At 37.4% G+C, this 23,000-nt stretch overlaps 1 protein-coding gene across 1 annotated transcript in view; it reads right to left on the reverse strand.

The window, feature by feature from the left end:
* LOC115210808 overlaps positions 1–9,284 on the reverse strand; it is a 391,785-nt gene extending 382,501 nt beyond the window's left edge. The window contains exon 1 of the mRNA XM_029779553.2: positions 9,070–9,284. The gene's annotated coding sequence lies outside the window, so the exon portion shown is untranslated. The remainder of the gene's footprint in view (positions 1–9,069) is intronic.
* Between the last annotated feature and the right edge of the window lie 13,716 nt (positions 9,285–23,000).

The raw sequence follows: 23,000 nt of genomic DNA on the forward strand, positions 1-23,000 counted from the left end.
TTCTACCTACGCCTTTTCTATAGATCAAGCAGGGTCATGTACCTGAAGAGATTTGTGATTTGTCTACCTTCCTACTTATTAAGACTTTAGTTTTTATTAGATTGACTCTAAGGCCCTTCAATTCTAAGGCCCTTTGATTCATGAATATATATATAATCGAAATCGAAATCAAATTTGATGACTGGCATCCATTCTAGTGGAGTGCTAAGAGCATCATCCGAGCGAGATCGTTGCCAGAGCAACGAACTGGCTTCCATGCTGGTGACACATAAAAAGCACCGTTCGAGTGTGATCGTTACCAGTGTTGCCTTACTGGCACTTGTGCTGGTGGCATGTGAAAAACATTCAAGCAAGGTTGTTGCCAGTGCCACTGGACTGGCTCCTGTGCAGGTGGCACATAAAAAACACCATTTTGAGCATGGCTGTTGCCAGTACCGCCTGACTGGCCCTCATGCCGGTGGCATGTAAAAGCACCCACTACACTCTTGGAGCAGCTGGCATTAGGAAGGGCATCCAGCTGTAGAAACTCTGCCAGATCAGATTGGAGCCGGTGCAGCCATCTGGTTCGCTAGTCCTCAGTCGAATCATCCAACCCATGCTAGCATGGAGAGCAGACGTTAAACGACGATGATGATATATATATATATAAATATAATTTCAACAATTGAGGGTAAAATTAATTAATTAATCAATTTCACCAAGTATTCAGTATGCAAAGGGACCATTTAAGGCGAATTCAAATTATTACATTATATAAAAGGGCTTAGTAAAATAAATTACTTTGCCGCATACTGAACTTTTAACCCACGCTGGTGGAAAGGGGAGAGCAGAAATTCTTCGCTTGCATTTTTGAGTTTGTTGGCACTGTTAGTTAGGAGCAGATCTTCAGAAGCGAGAGGAAGCCGAAAGGGTATGCTCCTACTTTCAGTGTTTTCAAATCCAAACCAGGGAGTTCTGAGCTGATGATAGAAATGTCGGATTTTGACTAATCTTGAAACGTACGTTCTCAAATAACCTTTGCACTTGATTTTTTAATGTCTCTACCCCCATATTTGCGTGAGTTGAATTGAGCAAACACTATATGAGAGAGGTTTTCTTTAAGTATTGGAAATAGTTTTAAAAAAGTTTTTTTAGCTGCTATTTCTAATGAGTTCAGTATGCGGCAAAGTAATTTATTTTACTAAGCCCTTTTATATAATATATATATATATATATATATATATATATATATATATATATATATAGAAAGAGAGAGAGAGAGAAAGAAAATGATATTACTAAATATCACTTCATAAAGAATATATAACGTGAGTTATATAAAGGACATATTTAAATTACAATTGTTTCTATTTTAGGTACAAGGTCAGTTATTTTGAGTGAAGTGGTTAGTTAATTACAGTACTATAATGGCACTTTATTTTATCAACCCTAAATGAATGAAACCAAAATTATTCTTGGCAGGATATAAACTTAGAATGTAAAGTGCCAGAAGAACTACCACAAGGTATCTTGTTTGATGCTTTAAACATTCTGCTGCAAAAAAATAATTAAATCACTCAGATTGGTTAGAATTGTTGTTGTTGTCATCATCGCCATCACCACCACTGCCACTATCATCGTTTAATGTCCAATTGATTTATCTCTCTCTATATAAACGGCAGTTTGTCTGTGCGTGTTTCTGTGTGTCTGTTTTCTCGTACCCTCACCCTGACCACGGCTTTCAACCGATTCTGATGAAACTTGACACACACATAGCCCAATGTCATAATTCAAAACTAACGCAGCGAAAATTTTGAAAAGTTCCCCCAGTTCTGAAAAAAATCGATAAATTCGACATGGGGTCGAGAATCAGAAACACAAACCACAGACCGTCTAGGGGACGCAACTCCACCTTTTTTAACTCTCAAAAAAATTTACCATCATTTTTTTTCCATTTTTTTGCTATTTTTTGGCTATAACTCTCTAAAAATGCTTTATAGTTATTTCCCTTACAAACCTGAGCAACGCCGGGCGATACTGCTAGTAGAATTATAAAGATGGATAACTTTGCCTGGTTATTTTTATAGTGCAATACCATAAGCATGTTAATACTAAAAGTAATTTGTAAATTTATAAAACAAACATTTGCTTTGTACATTTAAAACTTGTGTAGATTATAATTTTTGATATTAAACACCAAATACGGATTGTCACAATTTGATCAATCTTATTCATTCTAATAAAGGACTTAATATTTAAAATCATTAATGATAGGTATGGCTGTTTGGTAAGAAGTTTGCTTCACAACCTCAAGGTTCCAGGTTCAGTCCCACTGCATGGCACCTTGGGCAAGTGTCTTCTACTATAGCCTCAGGCTGACCAAATCCTTGTGAGTGGATCTGGTTGATGGAAACTGAAAGAAGCCCATCATATATGTGTGTGTGTGTGTGTTTCTTTGAGACCTCCACCACTGCTTGACAACTGGTGTTGGTGTGTTTATATCCCTGTCACTTAACAGCTTGGCAAAAGAGGCTGACAGAACAAATACCAGGCTTAAAAAATGAATAATGGGGTTGATTTGTTTGACTAAAATTCTTTAAGCTGGTGCCCCAGCATGGCTGCAATCTAATGACTGAAACAGGTAAAGGAATAAAAGAGTAAACGAGAATATATATATGCATACATAAAAGGCAGCGAGCTGGTAGAAACGTTAGCACGCTGGGCGAAATTGGTAGCCGTATTTCGTCTGTCGTTACGTTCCGAGTTCAAATTCCACCGAGGTCGACTTTGCCTTTCATCCTTTCGGGGTCGATAAATTAAGTACCAGTTACGCACTGGGGTCGATGTAGTCGACTTAATCCCTTTGTCTGTCCTTGTTTGTCCCCTCTGTGTTTAGCCCCTTGTTGATAGTAAAGAAATATATATATGCATACATATCTCCAATAATTACTGAATGCTATTAAGAGTTACACCTATATTAAAAATATTTAAAAAATAGCTATAAAATAATGCAAAAAAGTGTAAACATGTCTAAAGATGACATACATGCTAGCAGATTCTTATCAGTGTTCTTTGCATCATGTTTTCTACATTTACAAAATATTCCGATGTTACAGATTCATACATTCATAATTCAGGATATTACATACATTTTTAATAACTATCGAAATTAATATTTGCTTAAATAAATGAAATCCTGTGAATATATGAATTCCTCCATTATGAAATTTTTTAAAATGGTAAAATTTATTAGAAAAATAACTAAGTGTATTGTAATTATATGTTCAAACATATTTGAAATTTTGTTGGAATTTTCTGTTTAAACCATTAAGTAAACAAGAGCTCACTAATTACAGTCATTGAAAATATATTATTGTAGGTAGTAATTTAATAACTTTTGTCATAATTGTCATCAACCTAGCATCAGAAGGAAAAAAAATTGTGTTTATATTCTAAGAACATCCTATCAAATTATTAAATTAATCTTTTTGCCAAAAGTAATACTTAGAAGATATTTAAATACAATCATAGTAAACTCTTTAGAATTATCATGTCAGAAGGGAAATTCATTCTATTACAGAGTATTCTATTATGTAGTTGCTATGTAGCCAGATCCTCATTCAAAGCAGTCGTAAGTCATAACTTATTCATACACACTTGCATGCGTTCACATGTGCGCACACACACACACACACACACACACTGTAGCTCAAAGAAGATATGTTGTGTTGTCATTTGAACATAAGAAGCATCAGATGTGGTGTGCAAGAGAGATGACTGTGCTAGTATGGTCATGTGTTGCATATGGATGAGGACAGCGAAAAAGAATCACACCCTAGCAGTAGAAGGAACCTGTGGAAGACCTGGGATGAGGCGGTGAAGCATGACCTTCGAACATTGGGCCTCACAGAGGCAATGACAAGTGACCAAGATCTTTGGAGATATGCTGTGCTTGAGAAGACGCAGCAAGCCAAGTGAGACCATAACCATGGCCTATGCCAGCGCAGTACAACTGGCCCATTTAAGAGTACCCTTCAATCATTGGGTAATAAACTGTGCTTGCAAAGACCTGTTGAGTCAAGTAAAGTCATTGTCGTAGCCAATGACATTACCGCCTGATTGGCACCCATGCCGGTGGCATGTAAAAAAGCACCATTCAAGCGTGATCATTGCCAGTGCTGCCTGACTGGTTCCTATGCCAGTGGCACATAAAAAGTACCATTCAAGCATGGTTGATGCCAGTACCGCCTGACTGGCCCTTGCACCGGTGGTACATAAAAAGCACCTACTACACTTGCGGAGTGGTTGGTGTTAGGAAGGGTATTCAGCTGTAAGAACTTTGCCAGATCAGATTGTACCCTAGTGCAGCCTTCTGGCTTGCCAGCCCTCAGTCAAACCGACCAGTCCATGCCAGCATGAAAAGTGGATGTTAGGCAACAATGATGATGATGAAAGTATATATATACAGGGTTGGACAAAAGTTACCTAACAGTAAATCGAAATTCCATGAATACTATCTGTAATTCTGTATTGACTCGAATGGAAAAAATGTATCAGTCAAGAAGGACTTCAGTTTGAACAATTTTCATGATGTTTCATATTTAGATGCTTTTATTAAATTCATTCAGTAGTTAAACATAAATAAATCTTGGAATTACATGTTTTTGATATACAATCAGGTGACTTTTGGCCAACCCTTTATATATATATATATATATTATATATATATATATATATATATGAACGGGAACATGAAACTCTGAGTAACAGCTTTTGTTATATTTCTGCTGCTTTTAAACAAAGCATATTACTCTACCTCTGGTATTTGAGTACTCTTTTTTCCACCTTGTTTCACATTTATGTGCTTACTTCGGAATATATATGTATATATATATATATACATACATACATATATATTGGTAATTTTAAAATTTGCATAAAAGACAACTAACAACTAGTTTCAATACTATTGTACTCCTAAGCAGAGTGTAAATATGAACTTGAAATGGTTGATACAATCATTGATCCAATCAATATTCAAATGAAACATTTTTTGATTTTATATATATAAATAGCATAGTTGTCACTCACAAGCAACTATAACTTAGCAATAAGTACTATGCATTAGTTGATTGTTTAAAGGACCAATGTTGTAAGCAGGCATAGATACACTCTCAGTTCAAGAGTGCAAGTGGTCAGAGGGAAATAAGAGTAAAAGTAGACAACAGTGAAAAGGGATAGTCCGATTGATTGTAAGAATAAGGAATGGATATTAACAGGAAGTGACTTAGGGAAGAGGGAGTAATGATTGGTAGTATAGAATATGTGATAATATTTAGTAATGAGTTTTGATTTCATTAATTAATGTAGCAGAACAATAGCCTAATACAATGCAAGGAAAAGAAGCGGGAAAGATTGAGAAGATATAAAAATAGCATGATTGATAGAAGCATGAGTGATAAAGGCACAGATGAGAAAAACATAGACAATGAGGTATGGGTGACTGTGGAATAGGTGACAGAAAAAAGATTAATGAAGTGTATGATAAGAGGGGGGGGTGATGGAGAGGTAAGCAATAGTTGTGACAGAGAGATGAAAGACGATCAAAGAAGCCAAAAGTGTAGACACAGTAGATAGAAGAGTGATGGAGGGATATGTAATAGGGAAACAAGGGAGGCCACTATCACTCATTCCTTTATCATCCGTTAGTCATTTATGCTTCTCACACTCTTGCCTCTATGACTCATCTCGCAATCACTCCTTTTCTTTCTTTTACTTCCACTCTATTATGCTGTCAATGCAACTAACAATGACAATGAGTCTCTTCTGTTCACCATATATGACTTCCCGTGTAACTTGGGAGGTCACAGGATATATCTGTCTCTTTCTCCAACACCCAATCTCTCTCTTTCTCATCACCCTAGCTCCCTTGCCTAACAACAAGGCATATACACAAAGGATCTCACCAGCTCCACATGTACCCCAACATTCTACCATTTCTCTTTACATACCCCAACCTATCTATTTGCCACTATTCCCTATCAACATTTATGTTATGCATCTCTCTCTCACCCCTATTTTCTCTAGTGCTGGGGCCAAGATAAAGTACACCCAGAATACACAGTTAAGAATACGTCAAACAGCCCTTCTACTCTTGACAAATATATGAAAAGATTTTCTAGTGCTGGTGCCACTCTGTAAAGTGCTTGAAATCAGAATGGATATCAAGCTGTAGAAACCAATCCAAAAATGAATCTTACAAATGAGATGTGGTCCTCCAACCAGTCAGAAGAGCAACGACTCATCCAACATATGCCTGCATGAAAATAGATGAAAAATATAGATGGTATTTTACCCTTGCCAGGAAGCTTTGAAAAGGTCTTTAGTGAATTATTGCTAAAGCCTGCTTGTTATGCAACATCACAGTTCACACAGGAACAGTATGATGGTTGTGTGTGAACTGCAGTGCTGTTTAGTAGTGAGATGTAAGCCTTAAATGCAGAGGATTTGCGAAGGTTAGAAAGGAATTAATCAGGTATGATTCACTGGATGTGTGGGTATGAATGACAGAATACAATTGATCCAAGAGAAAAATTGTGTATTGAAGGAATCAGAGAGAATGCACAAGAGAGAAGACTGCTGGGATGGTCATGAGATAAGTATGTAGAGTAACAACTGCATAAGGAAGCTAATGAAGCCTGAAGAAGAGGGAGACTGACAAAGATATGAGATGAAGTGGTGAAGACCGATCTCAAGATATTGCATCATTGCATCTCATGAAGATGACAAAGGACCATGTCGAATAGTAATATGCAGTGCTTCAGAAGACCTGATCATCTGTGAAAGCTTGGTAAAACATGTAAAAATGTAAGAGGTAGTGGTGAGGGCTGAGATGTATACAGTATCTGTATCTACGTTTGGGCCTTTGTATATCTCAAGTCACCACCTGCTCTTTCTCTCTCTCTCTCTCGCTTCCCAGGTATCCCTGCTCAATATATCCTCCACTACCACATGTATTTCACTAGTTCTCTCTCTCTCTTCCCAAATCATGATGCTTAAGTAATGAGGAATTGCATCAGTCCTTTGACATCCAATACAACTATTCTTTTTCTCCTATTTACGGCTGATCATCACTCCCATCTTTTCTGCCTCTCCTTTATTGACATCCAACACTCTCTTAGCAATAAAAAAATTACCTTTCTATGCAGTCACTTCCATTCCCTCTTTGATTGGTTATACTTTACTGACATCTATCACATCTATCACATCTGTCTGTCTGTCTATCTATCTATCAGACTGTCTATTTGATGTAGGGACCTTAGTATCTCTCTTATCATGATGCCTGAGTAATGAAGGATTGCATTGGATCTAGTAATATCTGACAGCCCCAAATCTCTCTCTGCTATATGCAAACATGTAGCTACCATTCATGTTTATTCCACTCATGTTGCTTCTTTATTGACATCCATCACTCTCTTAGCATTGCTGTCTCACTATTCATCACTTGCACTCCACCTAACCAGCATTACTCTTCTATACTACTATCCACTACTCCCCCTCGCTACACACTAACTATTGAAATCTATCACATTCATACTACCAACCATTCCTACGACTATGACTTGTCCATTCTTTCATTACCCTCAGCAGTTAGTCACTCATTTCTACGACTAACTTGTCCACTCACTCATTACCCTCAGTAGTTAGTCACTCGTTTCACCCTGCCATTATTGTTCCTCTTCAACATACTTTCAAGCACTATAACATCCCTGTGTACCCCACTCACACAATGTAACACCATCACTTTGTCTCCTCCAACATCTTCTCGCATCAGTCTCTCTTCCCATCATCATTTATCATCTGCTGTCACCATCTGTCCTACCAAATCTATGAGTCACGTAACCCTGAACAGAAACCTCTTTCAGTGGTGAAGGTATTGTCTTGCAGAGTAAAGGGCAACCTCAAAAGTCCCCATAAGTACTGATAAAACAAGCGTACCGGGGTCACTCTCTAAAGAGACTAGCGAACGAGCATAGACAACGAAAGATTGAAAGGACCCTGTGTTGGCGCCACGATAAAATACCGCCAGCACACTTTGTATAATGGTTGATGTTAGAAAGTACATTAAGCGTAGAAAGCATACCAAAATAAAACGTTCGAGCAAAACGTGATACATAACACACGCATACGTCTAGAAGGGCAGAAACAAAAAAAATAAGAATTGAGATCATGACGACCAGTCTGACCCATGCCAGCCATCGACAGGAGATGTAAAATGATGCTGATGTGTGTTCATATATATAAGTGTATGTATGTATATATATATGCGTGAGTGTGTGTATGTATATATATATATATATATATATATATATATAGGATTCTACTACAAGCATCCTATATATATATATATAAATATATATATATATATATATATTCTTCGACAAGCATCCTGAAAGGTTGTTTTTTTCCCTATAAAATGAAGATATACATACATACGTACGTATATGTATGTATGTACGTGTGTTATAAATATATGAATAAATGTAAATAAGTGCGTGTGAGTGTATTTACATGTATATATATATATATACATGCGTGTGTGTGTGTATATATATATATATATATATTCAGGCATATGCATATATATACACACACATATACACATGCATATATATATATATATATATATATATATATATATATATATATATATATATATATATATATATATGCATGTGTATATGTGTGTGTATATGTATGCATATGCCTGAATATATATATATATATATATATATATATATATAGGATGCTTGTAGTAGAATCGGACTTCTGGAAATGAATCAACCGCGTTAATTCAGCAAGATAAACTCATTTATACACGTACATACAGACAGACATGTAAACATGACAGACACAATAACAATCACGCAATTATATAACTTTTAATTTTATGCTTCCTTTTTCTTTCAATGAAGATACCATGTAAACAAGCCCACGAAGTCTGTCTGATTTTTGTTATTGTTTGTTATGCTGTGTGTGTGTGTGTGTGTACAAATGAAAAATCAGTAACTGAATAAAACTACTACTTACCTTAAGTTCAAGTTTTTAATTAATTGTATTTTCATCTATAACATGTATGAATATAAAAAATAGATGTATCTACATAGGTATATATTAGTTGTATTTATACACCATGTATAATTCCAGGTTGGGGAAATCTTTTGTCCTCGTGGCTGTTATTTTGGTTCAACAACGTAGCTGCTTGTAATATATATATATGTGTGTATGAGTGGTTGTGATGTTGTTTGTATATATATAGGTGTATGTGTGTGTCTACGTAGATATATATATAGGTGTATGTGTGTGTCTACGTAGATATATATAGGTGTATGTGTGTGTATGTCTACGTAGATAGCTGTACGTAAATGTTTATGTTTGTATGTTTCGTTGGTGTTTATAGTGAGGAGGAGATCTGTGTGCGTGAGAGTTTCTTTCAGTCGATCGTGGATGATTGAGGGCGTGTTATAATAGGAAATCTCTCTCAGAGAGACTTGTAACTACGGCTGACCAAAGAGTGATCCGCATTGTTACAGATATCACCAACGATTACGTTCGCTCTAAGTACATAAACACCCACCCTTCTTACTTCGCGGATTTTTATGTAAAAAAACAAAAAAAAAACAAAGGAAAGACAACAGCAAAACAAAAACAAAACAAACACGTTTTACAGAAAGAGGTACATGTACAATTTGGAAACATATTTCACAACGTACACATATTCATGCTGGCGTACGTGCGCTCACACATGTATCCATCCATACAGCAGAATACACACTCATACATAGTTAACACCCAACTAACACCGTTACAATAATATCAACATTAATCCAACAAACCCGATACTAGTTGCAGTGATGATGGTATTGGTTATTGTTGTTGTTATTGTGTGTGTACGTGTGCGTATGTGTGAGTGTGTGTATGTGTGAGTAATGTTATTGTTGTGGTGGTGGCGGCGGTGGTGGCAGGGACGATGCGACGACCGTCTGAGTTGTTTTCGTGATGATTAAAACGAGTGTTTAACAGTTACGATGGTGATTGTGATAAAAATAAAGGAATTAAAAAATAAAGCTGGTAGTCGTGTTTTTATTGAAATAAAAGAGGCAGAGGGGGGGTGGGGAATTGAGAAAGAAAAAAGATAAACACAAAGAGAGAAGAAATGACAGAATAGGAAAGGTTAGGGGGTGAGATTCGAGAATGAAAACAAGACTCTTAGAGAAAAGTGAATGGATAGAAGTAAAAATCTGCATTATTGAAGAAATAGGTGACGTTGATGTCTGACAACTAAATATTCATCCACGCAGATGTTAGACAAGGCATTAATATATTTCTTTGATTTCATCAAATTCAACTAAATTTGATATATACAAATAAAAGTTGCGAAAGCAACAAAAGCAGTTATAGCAATTAAAGTAGTATATATTTTATAACTATAACACACTGGTACAGACACAATTTATATACAGTATTTTTTTTTTTTATATAAATTACATGGAATAACAGGATAACGTGGGCAAATATAAACACGTGTTTCTATACATACATTAACCCATTAATGGTTTGGCTAAAAAGCGGGTCTAGAGAAGAAAGTTCCAACATCTGGTTATGCGTACCCAAATGCCCCAGTAATGTTTACTAAAACAGCAAGTTACTTTTAAAGGAACTAAACACAAATTTCTGCATAGACAATATATCTGTTAAGTCTGATTCTTCATGCACAAGAGTAGAAAGTCAAGGATGTTTGAATTTTCCCTACCTATTGTTATCCCTCGGGCTCGGCAGCCCTTCTCCGATTCTGAATCGTTTTCTTGGGATCTAGTGTCTATATTTCGATTTTATTCTATGAGGTTAGGTTTTCTTACGATCTCAGTTCAAATTGTTGTTATTTAGACCCCAAACGGTTCTGATTAAGCAGACCCTATGATCAACTTGTCTGTTACTCAGACATAATGTGTACAAAAACAGCATTATGCAATGTGCTTTCCCATATTTTTAAGATCACGATGTGGTTTAAGAAAAATTCAGCTGCTATTTCTAACCGATCGAGTGACCATGCAGAGGTTCCATTGTGTTCAAATTGTTAAACGTCCATCTGGATGATATTCGTGTGTGGAAAGAGAAAATGAAGTGATAAGAATGACTGAAGTAAGCGGTTGCTGGTTTAAGAATGGAGAAACTTGAGAGATAACTGGGCGGAGGTAAAGAATACGTACACCACCCGTTTTCGGCGTAACCTAAACCCTAACCCTAAACCCTTAACCCTAAGCCTGATCCCTCCACCCAACCTACACCCTAAACACCGGGTGTGCGTATTCTTTACCTTCGCCGATAACTGAACCCAAGTTACAAGAATAATGATCAGAGAGAAAAAGATAAATATAAAATGTTTTGTGCAGGGAAAAGAACGTAATCTCCTTTCGTTAATTTGGAGAGTTTAAGTCATCTGACACGATAAAGAACTGAAGTACTGAAGATAAAGTACTAAAGAAGTCTGTGTATTTCCAGCTTGTTTTAGTTAAGTGTTTTATTGATGTCATTCAAGTTGTGTTTTTAATTACAATTTTGTTTTACTTTATTAATTTTCTTGCTTTTTGGGGGTTTTTTTTCCAGAAGAACCATTGTTAATGTTTGTACTGCAGGAAGAGGTTCTATCTACTCTGGCTGTAGAATTGTAGAGAACTTAAAAACCCCATCCCCACCAGAGACGTACTCCAGGAATATTGTTCAACCGCCTCTGTTCCCTCTTTCAATAGCACCTCTATATTATTCAAGTAAAGTATCCACTTTTTTTTCCCTCATGCAGGTACGATCAAGTGATCCAGCCGTTTGACTCCTAATCTGGGGGTATCCATGAATGTCTTACTGACAGATTAACTTCAGGAAAAGGAATGTTTGTCTTCTCTTTAATAAATTGCCTTTCAGAAGAAATGAGTTCAGCAAATTATTAACCATCTTACTAGCAATAACTCTGAGCACCTTTTCAAACTCCACCTGTCTAAAACACCCGTGGACATGTTTACAAAGTCAGGAAACAGCACAGCTCCCATGACTTTCGGAAACATTTTTTCACACTAAGAGTTGCTGAAGCATGGAACAAACTGCGGGCATCAGTTGTTAGTTGTCGGAGCACTGCATCCTTCAAAACTTCCATGCTTCCTGAGATTCGCCAACACTACACCTGATTTTCTCCCTTCCATACACACGCAAGCATGTATCTGACTCATACACTGTTCACTTCCCAGACATTTGTACATTATTGCATATGGTTTATATGCACTTTTGACAAGTTGTGGTGCACCTGAGAACTGTATACAATAATTTCATTATTATTATTTAATACAAGCTAATTTAACTGTGATTAATTACGTCGAGTTCCTTTGTCTATATTGGTTGGTACTTTATCTCCCCACAGTACGTATGTGCAGCAAAATGGATATCGTCAGCAAGACATATTCTTTCGTTAAATACAAACTCAATACATGTGATGAAAAAGGCAGACGTTTATTAAAAAACAACTTCAATAGCTACTAATCACAGTTGATAAATTTTAAAACCCTCTCCCTCTCTTGTTATATTGATATGAATATAGGCGCAGGAGTGGCTGTGTGGTAAGTAGCTTACTAACCAACCACATAGTTCCGGGTTCAGTCCCACTGCGTGGCATCTTGGGCAAGTGTCTTCTGCTATAGCCCCGGGCCGACCAATGCCTTGTGAGTGGATTTGGTAGACGGAAACTGAAAGAAGCCTGTCGTATATATGTGTCTGTGTTTGTCCCCCTAGCATTGCTTGACAACCGATGCTGGTGTGTTTACGTCCCCGTCACTTAGCGGTTCGGCAAAAGAGACCGATAGAATAAGTACTGGGCTTACAAAGAATAAGTCCCGGGGTCGATTTGCTCGACTAAAGGCGGTGCTCCAGCATGGCCGCAGTCAAATGACTGAAACAAGTAAAAGAGTAAAAGAGTATACCTTTTTCTCTGTATCACATTCAAGGTCGGAGTCGCAACAGAATCAAATATGCTAAATTGCATCTATACGCTAATCACGTATTAATATTAACTACTTGATGATTAAGTCTCCACCCATCTGTCGCTATCAATTGACTAACAAAACTCAATAAGCAACATTTTAGTACAATTTATCTTTTTTCTTTATTTTTTTCTAAATTTTTTGACAAGGATATATATATATATTAGCAGATATTACACAAATATTAAGAGATCTGAAAGAGATGCTGGTCATTAATGTTTTCATATTTATTTAATTTATCATTGAGTCTTGAGGAAGGGACAGTGCCCTTGGCTTTTATAAGTTCTCTGCAACCAGTGAGCTTATATCAATGATCTGTTTATACGGTTGCAGGTTAATATCTACAAGAATGACATCAACTGGGAGAAGATTCCAGAGGGTTGATATACTGGGATGAAAGAACAGGACTGAGAAAAGTAGTTACTGTGAGGCTGAGGGAAGACTTTGGGTTGCAACAGGAGGGATGAGTGGGTTGTGGGTGCCTGAGTGGTGGAGGTATGAGATGCCACCCAACCCTGAAGCAGAAACCATTATAGTACAATAAAAAAAGACAGAAGGAAGAAACAATATCCCTGTAGGCCAGAGACCAAAATGTGTGTTAGTAAATTCCTACTAGCAATCCTTCAGTTATGACAATGTGGTGTGTAAAAGCACCCATTACACTCATGGAGTGATTGGCATTAGGAAGGGCATCAAGCCATAGAAAACCATGCCAAATCAGACTGGAGCCAGGCACAGCTTTCCTGCATGCCAGTTTAGTCAAACTGTCCAACCCATACCAGCATGGACAATGGATGTTAAATGGTGATGATGTATATATATATGTGTGTGTGTGTGTATATATACTCTGCTAAGTGGCTGCTGTTAGGAAGGGCATCTAGCTGTTAAAATCTTGCCAATACAGTCATGGAAGTTTGCTACAGGCTTCTGCCCAGCTGGCTCCTGTCAAACCATCCCACCTATGCCAGCATGGGAGGTGGATGTTAAACAATGATGATATATATAACATCATCATCATCACCACCACCACCATCATCATTATCTAATGTCCATGTTGGAACAGGTTAGATGGTTTGACAGGATCTGACAGCTTCAAAGACTACAGTATCTGTTTAGTATGGTTTCTACGGCTGGATGTGTCTTTCTAATACCAACCACTTTGCATTGTGTACTAGGTGCCTTTTTCATGCCAGCAGTGGTAAGATCACCATGCAGTTTGCAAGACTTTGAACCTCAATTGGGAAGGAGTAACTTCATGCTAGAAGAATAAGGAGTAGTGAAGAGTAAAGTATAAGAAATAAGTCAGAGCAAAACAGGTTTCTTGCTGAAGAGAGCTACATGACTACCCACGTTTTAGAAGTGATAGGGGTGGAGCTAGAAATTGGTGATGAAGCAACAGAGTGGACCTTCAAGGAACAAGGCGGTTAAAATTGGGTAGGCCAATGGTGCCAGAAATGTGTAGGAGTAGGGGATATATGGTGGGGTGTGGGGACAGCAGAATAAAGATAATGATACGGTAAACGGGTAGAAGAAAGAGGTGATATGTTGTTGGCTGGATTGTAGGTGTGGATGGAGAAAGAGAGAGAGAGAGGAGCACAATGTATGCAGAAGGTAGAATGTGAGGATGTAAGAGAATTTGGTAGCACAATGGGGGGTCAAATTTAATGGATGAACAATGGATAACAAGTGAAGGGTTCTGGGTAGTAAGAAATGTGATTATCACTGATGAACTGCAATTAAGAATGTGAAGTGTGGAGGGTATCTTGACAAAGAGGAATTGCAGTTTGTGATGTAGTGGGTGATGGAAGTCTTGAGGAGTAGGGAATTTGGTGAAAAAAAATAAGAAAGGACTGAAAATGCATTAAGTTTTTATTGTTTCCCAACCACATGGTTCCGGGTTCAGTCCCACTGCGTGACAACTTGGGTAAGTGTTTTTTACTATAGCTTCAGGCTGACCAGAGCCTTGTGAGTGGATTTGGTAAATGGAAACTGAAAGAAGCCTGTTGTATGTGTGTGTGTGTGTGTGTGTGTGCGCGCATGCGTGTGTATAGACATCTGTGTGTGTGTGCGCATGCGTGTGTATACACATCTGTGTGTGTGTGTTTGTCCCCCCCTCCACCGCCGTTGCTTGACAACAAATGATGGTGTGTTTATGTCCCCGTAACCTAGTGGTTTGGCAAAAGAGACCAATAGAATAGGTACAAGACTTACAAAGAATAAGTCCTGGGGTCAATTTCTTTGACTAAAACCCATGGCCGCAGTCACATGACTGAAACAAGTAAGAGAATAAGAGAATAAAAGAATATTCATTTGTTTGAATAAAACAAGTTTTATTTTTTAACGTAGAAGGTAAATATTTTTATCATATATTTATACATATGAAATTAAAAATGCAAAAATGTGTTTTCACATAACAAATGTTTTCATATAAAAAAAAACAAAAACATAAGTGTATGTTTTCACAAGGTGAATTTTGCACATAACACAAAAGAGAGATAAAAATTTCATGTAACTTAACCCTTTCAATACCAACCTGGCTGAAACTGCCTCTGGTTCTGTAGTACAGATGCCTTGTTATTATAAGTTTTTAATTAAAATCTTTCACCAAACCTTAGTCACAATTTATGTTCCTAATGATAATTAAGTTATTTTATTAAATTCTTCGTTATATTTAAAATTAATTGAAAGAAACACAGAGCATCTCAAAATAAATATACTCTTTACTCTCTGTACTCTTTTACTTGTTTCAGTCATTTGACTGCGGCCATGCTGGAGCACCGCCTTTAATCGAGCAACTCAACCCTGGAACTTATTCTTTGTAAGCCCAGTACTTATTCTATCGGTCTCTTTTGCCGAACTGCTAAGTTACGGGGACATAAACACACCAGCATCGGTTGTCAAGCAATGCTAGGGAGACAAACACAGACACACAAACACACATGCACACACATATATATATACATATATACAACGGGCTTCTTTCAGTTTCCATTTACCAAATCCACTCACAAGGCTTTGGTCGGCCCGAGGCTATAGTAGAAGACACTTTCCCAAGGTGCCACGCAGTGGGACTGAACCCAGAACCATGTGGTTGGTAAGCAAGCTACTTACCACACAGCCACTCCTGCGCCTATGGTAACAATATGGTAACAATATCGTAACAATATGGTAACAAAAGGGTTAAAAGTTCTTGTATAAAAAAATTTATTAAATAAACTTTCGTGTATGTTGGAGTCAAAAAAAAGTTTTGCTGTGGAAGAAAATTTAGGGCTGATATTCACTGTTGTGAAGTTTAAAGTGAGTTTTTTAATGTATTGTAAAACCTTGTGCATGTGTGTGTGAGGATAGCTACATAAAGAAGTGCTGGTCACTTAAGGTGGATAGAATTTGTAGAAGAGTAAGGCGAGAAAGACATGGGGCAAAGTTGTGAAGGCTGATCTCAAGATATTGAGCATTACAGAGGCAGTGACAAAGGACTAAGATGGCTTGGCAATTTGATGTGCTCAAGATGGCCCACCCACTACACCAAAAATGATGTCCCTAAAAACATTTTGTATATGCTTGTAACCCATTCTGTTCCCTCAAGCATTCTCCATATCTCATTCTTTTAAATCCACCCTTACATCACTCCCCTGTCTATGGTACTTCTCTTTTTGCTGTACCAATTACCTCCCCTACATTATCCTCCTCCATTCACACTGTTTTTCACCAACCACCCCCTTTCTGTACCTTCAGTTATCTCTCCCCTATGCCATATTCCCATTTAACACCTCATGTATCGACTTTTCATTCTCAGACCCCCTTCATGTACACCATCATTCCACACGCATTAAAACCACCCTTTTGTACCCCTATATCTCCTTCCTTACCACTCTTACATCTTGTACATCATTCCCCTACCTTCTGATCTATCCATCCTGCACCACTTTTATCTCTCTCACCTAAGCCCTTTCTCCATACTCATATTTCCCATCAACCACACCTCAATCCTCGTCCATCAGTCGCTACATTCACCTCTCCCTCCATCTCCACCTGTTGCTCTCCCATTACCCACTCTTTCCTCCCCGACCCTGACCTACTGTCTGTATCCTCCCTCATGCTCACTTTCTTGTATCATGAGAATTTACTCTAGTACTCCACTACCTATTTCTTTATTACCCACAAGGGGCTAAACATAGAGGTGACAAACAAGGACAGACATAGGTATTAAGTCGATTACATCGACCCCAGTGCGTAACTGGTACTTAATTTATCGACCCCGAAAGGATGAAAGGTAAAGTCGACCTCGGTGGAATTTGAACTGGCAACGTAACGGCAGATGAAATACACTCCACTACCATCTTCATCTTCTTCCCATCTACTCCCAGTCACCCCTATACAATGTATTGCAGCTCTGATTCTCCTCAGTAGCAAGATGCCTGTGCTTGTCTCTCTATTATACATTAGACTTTCAACCTTTGGCATAAAATCACCTTCTCCCACTCACATACACTTAGTAATAAAAGGAACATTTTCTTTTCCTCTTTCCCTGTTCTTTTCCTGTCTCATAAGTTACTTGATAATCTTTCTGGTGCTAGTGACTCAAGAAAAATGCATTCAGTACACCTGTAAAGTGATTGGCATAAGAAAGGGCATCCAGTATTGAAACCTTACCAATGCAGAATCTAGAGGTTGGCACATCCCAATGGTTCTCTGGATTCTGTAAAAGGATCCAACTCATGCCAGCATGGAACATGGATGTTAAATGAGGATGATGATGATGATGAAATACACACACACACACACATACATATGTGTGTATATATATAAATATATATATATACATACACATATACATGTCTGTTAGTAACCCTGCCAGTGCTGGTGCCACATAAAAAGTATCCAGTCTGCACTGTAACGTGGTTGGCATTTGGAAGAACATCCATCAGTGAAAACCATGCCAAAACAGACACAGAAGTCTGGTGCAGGCTTCTGCACCAGACTTATGTGTCTGTTTATAGACTACTTCTGTAAGCCTAGTACTTATTCTATTAATCTATCGGTCTCTTTTGCTGAACCGCTAAGTTACAGGGACGTAAACATACCACCATTGATTGTCAAGAAATGTTGGGGGGGAGGGACAAATACAGACACACAAACATATACAATCACATACATATATACATATATATATATATATATAATATATATATATATATATATATATATATATATATATATACATATACATATATACGATGGGCTTCTTTCAGTTTCCGTCAACCAAATCCACTCACAAGGCTTAGGTCGGCCCGAGGCTATAGTAGAAGACACTTGCTCAAGGTGCCACGCAGTGGGACTGAACCCAGAACCATGTGGTTCGTAAGCTAGGTACTTACCACACAGCCACTCATATATGTATATATATATATATATATGTGTGTGTGTGTGTGTGTGTATGTATCATGCTAGCATGGAAAGCGGATGTTAAACGAAATGATATATATATATATATATACATACACACACATGCACATACACATGCCTATATATATATGTATGTATATATAAACACACACACACACACATTTATGTATTACGGTTAAAGTTTTATTAACGTATTTAATGCATGGATAATTAAAAAGCTAATGAGAAGCAATTATACGGTGAAGATAAAACAATATTAGTTAATGATAAATATTGTTTTAATTATTTAATTATCCAATTCCAGTTAGCTTTTTATTGCTTCCGACAACATGTTTTACCCTTGTTTAATTGTTGTTCTTCAAGTGGATGGTGTCTTTGTGGTATTTATATATTATGTAGTTAGGACTTTAGGCCTTTCTGTTAAACTTCTTACACTACCCTATATTCTAATAAAAGAATGTGTGTAAGATTTTAACAGAAAACTAGTCTGTAAATATTTACACAAATTATCATACCCAAAAAGAAAAGAAATTAATTAGTCTTTGAGTTGTATTATTTCATGTTCTTCTTTTCTTTTTATTTCAAATAGTTTTCTTTGAATCGGAATGTCTCTTGTAAAAGCACCTGTGACAAACATGCTTTCTTTAAGCTTGCTTTATGATCAAATGTCAGCATAGGCGCAGGAGTGGCTGTGTGGTAAGTAGCTTGCTAACCAACCACATGGTTCCGGGTTCAGTCCTACTGCGTGGCATCTTGGGCAAGTGTCTTCTGCTATAGCCCCGGGCCGACCAATGCCTTGTGAGTGGATTTGGTAGACGGAAACTGAAAGAAGCCTGTCGTATATATGTATATATATATGTATGTGTGTGTGTGTGTGTGTTTGTGTGTCTGTGTTTGTCCCCCTAGCATTGCTTGACAACCGATGCTGGTGTGTTTACGACCCCGTCACTTAGAGGTTCGGCAAAAAAGAGACCGATAGAATAAGTACTGGGCTTATAAAGAATAAGTCCCGGGGTCGATTTGCTCGACTAAAAAAAAGGCGGTGCTCCAGCATGGCCGCAGTCAAATGACTGAAACAAGTAAAAGAGAAAAGAGAAAGAGAATACTTTTTGATATTATTTGTTTTACTTTTAAATGTTTTTTTTTTACCCCATAGATTAATTGTGGTGTATAATAATGTCACACAACATTAGCAACAAACCATTTTAAAACACTTGAAATATTTTCTTTTTATAAAGTCTTTTGTTTGTACTGTGTGTTAATTGAAGAAAAAGGGTTCCGTTTATTAAAACTGCATCATAATTAAATTTTGTAAATTTTGATGTTATGACATATACACGGCTACATGATTGATAACTAAAGCAACTTCTTATATCGATTATATGTCCATTCTTATGGGCAAGATATTTAGATATAAGATTTCTGAACACCATTTCATTGGCTGGCATTGCTCCACCTAATATCAAGAGAAATGTTGCCAGAAAAGATGAAAAACAGAAGCAAATGTTTGATGCAAAAACAATCATTATAGGAATGTTAACATATACGAAAAAAGTTAGAATTGCAAAAATTGTGTTATAATATCTTACCATTTCTGTAAGATATTTCCAGAACTTACCTCCTTGCAGTTCTGGAAGGAAAAACTCATAAATGTCCCTCCAATGTTAGATATGAAAATGGAACCAGGAGAATATTTCACCAAAGGTTTCGGAGTCTACATGAAGTGAATAAAAATGTTTGAACCAACTCTGCATTATATTTGGCTTAACTTGTGACACCAAAGTAAAATGGAGACCCAGTGGGGAATCTTTTTGTAATTGTGGAACCATCCAAATCATGAATTACCTACTGGTCTTTCAATATTAGGATTCCCTTTGATGTCTGAATGATTTCAGAAATAACACAAAATGTGCACACGACTGAATAAAAAAAGTAGAAAGATTTGATATAGATACAAGATCATAATTATAATAATAATGGTTCCAAATTTTGGTTCTAGGCCAGCAATTTCAAGCTTTGGGCCAAGTTAATTACATTGACCCCAACATACAGTGCACTGGCCTTTCTTTCTGGGATATATTTAGTGCATATAGCTTGCACTGTTGACATAAACTGGCTGAATTTCAGATCAATGTCTTGCATACCCAGAATGTTGGACCAGTTTCATTTGTAGATTTCTTTGCGGATTGATTCCCATTTTGCCTTATGGAAATTCAGGTTGGATAAGGCTTGAGTCCTTCTGATAGGGTAAATACCAACAGTTTTCACAGGACCATACAAAGTTAGTTCAACAATGTTTTGATCTGAGAGTGCCGTTGGTATCACTTTCACATTATGGATAAAGTCCACATTATTTATGAAGCATAGGTCCAATATGTTGTTCCCCCTGGTTGGCTTGAGTATCACTTGCTCCATAATCCCTAAAATTCACTCCATAATAGCCCACGGGCATATGGCATAGTGGTTAAGAGCACGGGCTACTAAGCCCAAGATTCTGTGTTCGATTCAAGGCAGTGACGTAAATAATAATAATAACATCAAAAAATACCTTAGGAATGAGAACGCAGGTTCGAAATTTCCCCAAGACACCTGATGAAGGCTGGAGGGTATATCAGCTGAAACGTTGCGTTAACAACAAACAAGATGAGGACAAATATCCATCAAATATAAATAATGTACATAATTCCTCATCACCTAAATATAGAACTGCAAGCTCTTTTAGATAGAGAATTTTACCTCTGTTGCTGAGTTGTAGCAGACCTCCAATGTTCAGTAGGAATATGGGTTTGATATCAGGGTAGGTGTTAGTGGTGGCCATCCTGGGCCTGTCACCTGAGGTGATCTTGTGCATTGGAATGCATTGCTTTAAGCTTGCATCCTGTTCATCCATGTCAGCTGCTGTACTATCTTCTGGGCCATGTTCAAAAAAGACTGTTGTACAATAGCTGCAGTTCGTACAGCCTCTGCATATTGCCTTTTGAGGGGTGCAGAACGCATGTGTTGATCTCATTTCCTACCCTTCTGAGATGTGTTTATTCCAGTTGGTGCAGCATTAGTCAGCAGATCCTTGCTTGATGATTTCCCTCTATGTTTTTGCTGGTTTTGTTTCAGATTTCCCTGCTTGTTGTTCTGATAAGTTTTGGGATGGGTAAAGCTGCAGCTCTCTCCTGTTTCTCCATGCCAGCAGGTGCCATTTAGGTAAAACTAGCAGTATTGCTTGGCGTTGCTCGGGTTTGTTTCGACCCTTTAGAATTGGAATTGAAATACACCAAAAAATGGTGACACAACAGTAAAAAAATCGTTAAAAAATAGTGATTTTCATTAAAAAAAAAGCACCATTTTGATGTAAATAATTTTTGGTATTAACATGGTCTGATTTGAATTTTTTCTTCTATGGAAGGATGAGCAAGCCTTCTTCTATCATACTCTCAATTTTGGTCAACTTGCACTGCAGGGTCTTGGAGGAGATACTGTTAGTTGAAGGCTACCAAACCTGCCATACACAGACAACTTCAGCTTTATAAAGAGACTAGCAGTATCGCCCGGCGTTGCTCAGGTTTGTAAGGGAAATAACTATAAAGCATTTTTAGAGAGTTATAGCCAAAAAATAGCAAAAAAATGGAAAAAAATGATGGTAAATTGTTTTTTTAGTTAAAAAAGGTGGAGTTGCGTCCCCTAGACAGTTTGCGGTTTGTGTTTCTGATTCTCGACCCCATGTCGAATTTATCGATTTTTTTCAGAACTGGGGGAACTTTTCAAAATTTTCGCTGCGTTAGTTTTGAATTATGACATTGGGCTATGTGTGTGTCAAGTTTCATCAGAATCGGTTGAAAGCCGTGGTCAGGGTGAGGGTACAAGCAAACAGACACACAGAAAACGCACAGACAAACTGCCGTTTATATATAAAGAGATTTACATACAAGTGGGGCTCTGTCAGTTTCTATCCTTATGCTTCTTCGTTTTTACTGTTGGCATTTTGGATTTTTGTCTTTTTGCTTGTCCTTCCTGTTAACTTTGGACATCAGGACATCAGTTTTCCAGGATGTGTCAGTTTTTAGTCTGCCTCTGTTTATCACCACAGTCCAACTTTGATTATTCTTATTGCAGCTGTTGTTGCTGTCAGTGTTCTTTTTGGGGCCTGTGGTGTTTGTAGATTCTTTTTCAGTGCTATTTTTAGGGTCAACGATGTTTGCAGTTTCTGTTTGTTTGTCCTTCATTGGATTCCAGGCATGCAGGGGCATCATATATACATATATTTATATATATATATATATGCATATATGATATATGATTTTATATATTTATATATATATATATATATATATATTAGAAGAAATAAGGTACTCAGAAATCTGGATGGTTTTATCATCATCATCATCATTTAGCGTCCACTTTCCATGCTAGCATGGGTTGGACGGTTCAACTGGGGTCTGGGAAGCCAGAAGGCTGCACCAGGCCCAGTCTGATCTGGCAATGTTTCTACAGCTGGATGCCCTTCCTAACGCCAACCACTCCGTGAGTGTAGTGGGT

The sequence above is a fragment of the Octopus sinensis genome, linkage group LG4, assembly GCF_006345805.1.
Source record: "Octopus sinensis linkage group LG4, ASM634580v1, whole genome shotgun sequence".
In the NCBI taxonomy this organism is placed as follows: domain Eukaryota; kingdom Metazoa; phylum Mollusca; class Cephalopoda; order Octopoda; family Octopodidae; genus Octopus; species Octopus sinensis.